The sequence below is a fragment of the Neoarius graeffei genome, chromosome 1, assembly GCF_027579695.1.
Source record: "Neoarius graeffei isolate fNeoGra1 chromosome 1, fNeoGra1.pri, whole genome shotgun sequence".
Taxonomy (NCBI): Eukaryota; Metazoa; Chordata; class Actinopteri; order Siluriformes; family Ariidae; genus Neoarius; species Neoarius graeffei.
Window position 1 is genome coordinate 71,632,038 of NC_083569.1, and position 2,883 is coordinate 71,634,920.

General features: G+C 46.3%; 1 non-coding gene across 1 annotated transcript; it reads left to right on the forward strand.

The window, feature by feature from the left end:
• The first annotated feature begins 2,345 nt into the window (after nucleotides 1–2,345).
• Nucleotides 2,346–2,533, forward strand: LOC132897322 (U2 spliceosomal RNA). Its single transcript, XR_009656302.1, has one exon. It is a non-coding gene; the product is annotated as a U2 spliceosomal RNA (small nuclear RNA).
• The last annotated feature ends 350 nt before the right edge of the window (nucleotides 2,534–2,883 follow it).

Genomic DNA, 2,883 nt, shown 5'->3' on the forward strand with positions numbered 1-2,883 from the left:
TGAAATGGAGCTGGTGCCACCATAGAGCTCGCTATAATGCTCAACCCAGCACTCCATCAGTTTAGACTTTTCAGTTATAATCTCTCCAGTTGACGACTTCAGTGGGGCGTACTTCGCTTGTGTAGGTCCAATGGCCTTCTTAATTCCGTTGAACAAACCCTTGACATTGCCGGTGTCAGCTGCAGCCTGGATCTTAGCACAGAGACTCGTCCAATAGTCGTTAGCACATTCCTTGCATTTTTCTTTTGCGCGTCTTCTGGCCTCACGTAGTTCTTCTAGGGACTGTGGTGTAGGGTTTCGTTGGTAATTCTGCAGGGCAACTCTCTTTGCTTCGATAAGAGGTTGCAAAGTCGTGATGTTTGCACTGAACCAGTCTTGACTTTTGGATTCCTTCTTGCCGAAAGCCTGCATTGCTGCATCGGGAGTCGCGTCTTTAACATGCTGCCAGTGGTCCTCTATTCCGAGCGCATGGTAATTTTCTAGCTTGGTTTGGAGAAGTTCTCGAAAGGCTAGGACCTTCCCGGGGATTGCAGTTGCAGCAATATTGATGCGAGATTTGGCAGGGTTCCGAGCACGGTGAAGTTTCTTTGGGCACGACTGGACCTTTGAGCAGACAAGGGAGTGATCAGTGTCACAATCGGCACTGTGAAAAGATCTTGTAATGCGGATGTTATTGAGATGATCCCGTCGTGTGATAATAAGGTCCAGCTGGTGCCAATGTTTGGATCTGGGGTGCATCCATGAGAACCTGTGTCACAACTTCACAGCAAAGAAGGTGTTCGTGACACAGAGATGATGGTAAGAACAAAGTTCCAGCAGGCGCTGCCCATTTTTGTTGCACTTATCAACACCAAAATGGCCCAAGCAGATGGGCCAAGACTCCTGATCCTAGCATTAAAGTCTCTAGCATTAAAGTCTCCTAGAAGAAACAGGGCCTCATTCTTTGGGATGCGTTTAATAGTTTCATCGAGCTCGCTGTAGAAAGCATCTTTGTCATCCAAGGTAGAGGTCAAGGTTGGGGCATAAGCAGAAAGCAGGTTTGTGACGCCTTCATTGGTGTTAAGTCTCATGTGCATGAGGCGCTCTGATATGGTTGAGCCAGGCTCCACTAACTGGAGAAGTTTGTTTCTTATAGCAAAACCAACACCGTGTTCCCTAGGTTCGTCCTCGCCTTTACCATGTCAGAAGAATGTGTTCTTTGAGGCTGCCAGAGCTAGCAAGACGTGTTTCCTGCAACGCCGCAATGTCGACATTAAGCCTTTCTAGCTCTCTGCTAATTATGGCAGTCTTGTGCAGGCCATCAGTGTTTCGTATGTCCTTGGTCAGGCCGGTCAGCATCGTTCGAACATTCCAACTCTCAAGGGTGAGAGTTGACCTTTTCCTGGTAGATCCTTTCTTCTTGGGTGAAGTAGTCACAGTCCACTTGTCAGTCTGTTTCCAGGCTTCAGTTCTGCTCACCCCAGCAGAACAGGCGGATGGTGGCGGGAAGCACTTTCTTGATTGGGGGCTGCCCAGTTTAAGTGGGCGGTAGCTATCCAATGGGGCTAACAGCCCCTCCCACTGTCAGGAGTGGCCCCAGGCGTCAGGCCATATGCCAATTTAGCCATGACTTTTAACCGGTAACTGCACACTCCTCGGTTTGATTCGTGTCAGACAGAGCCAAGCGACACACTGAAGTTGCCTCTCCAGGCGCTAGACAGGGCTGTGTGTGAGGAGAGACTGGTTTGCCCATCTCCCAGAATCCCCCTCTCGGTCTTGCTGGTAGGGTCCAAAGGAAAGGCATAACCAATACGTTGGGGACCAGGTCGACTGCAGGAGTTGCCAGTAACTGAAGTAACATCAGACTGCCTCACGGGGCTCCACTCCAGGTTTTTCTGTAGGGGTTTGCTCCCTTAGCCTTTGACTATCCCTAGTCGCCTACAAGGCAATAGGAACCGTATCCCTGGTCGAGGGAGGCTAAGGGTGTACTAACACTTGCCCAAGGTGTCCACCCAGGCTAGTGGTGGGAAGGAGGCGCCTTACGTCTCCATTCTAGACCGGCTCCAAGCAAAGTCTAGCCACTGCCCTGAAAATTTCTAAACCTTATTTAGAAAAGACTACAATATTTTTTAGTACAGATGAGATTGTATCCTTCTGATTGGCCAGTTTGTGAACTCATTCTCATTTCCTCCTTTGTGTGCGCATTTTAAAGCTGTAAATTTGTGTTTATTGCATCTCCTTTGGGCTGTTTACATAGTAATTATGTGATTTTTATATTTTATTAACGGTTTAGTGAATAAAGCATTATCTTCAGTCCTTGTGTGTTGTGTAGTGAAGGATATCCCTCGTCGTTCATCAGCTAAAGTATTGTTTCTCGGCCTTTTGGCTAAGATGAAGTGTATTATCTGTTCTTAGTTTAATATCTGATATGTCCCCTACCTGGGGACCATATATTAAATTGATTTTTGGGACAGGGAGATGGAATAGGGACTTGCTCCATCCACTCCACGCATTGACCCGGTATTGCAGTACTTCTGGGAACGGTGCATTTCCCTCATACAGTGGAAAAACCGAAGAGATCACTGTTTGAGTGGTCTGTGACCAGAATATCTATGTAGTTAATGCTGGCTATTGGGTGTATTTTTATTTTAAAGAGCTAATAATGTTGAGCTGTCATCAGTTTTCTTTGAATTATGTTCATTGTGTGTAGTGATTTAAGTAAAACTGCCACCATATTTTACATGAACCAAGTGGTAAGTTTTATTTCATGTCATTGTTTAATGTGTTGGTGAGAAAACCGAGTGAAGGATCAGGGCTCTCTGTCCTGTGGAGAAACGCTTCCCTTCTCCTGGATTAACTGTTGTGGCTTTTTTTTTTAAATTAAAACACAATACCTTTATACAG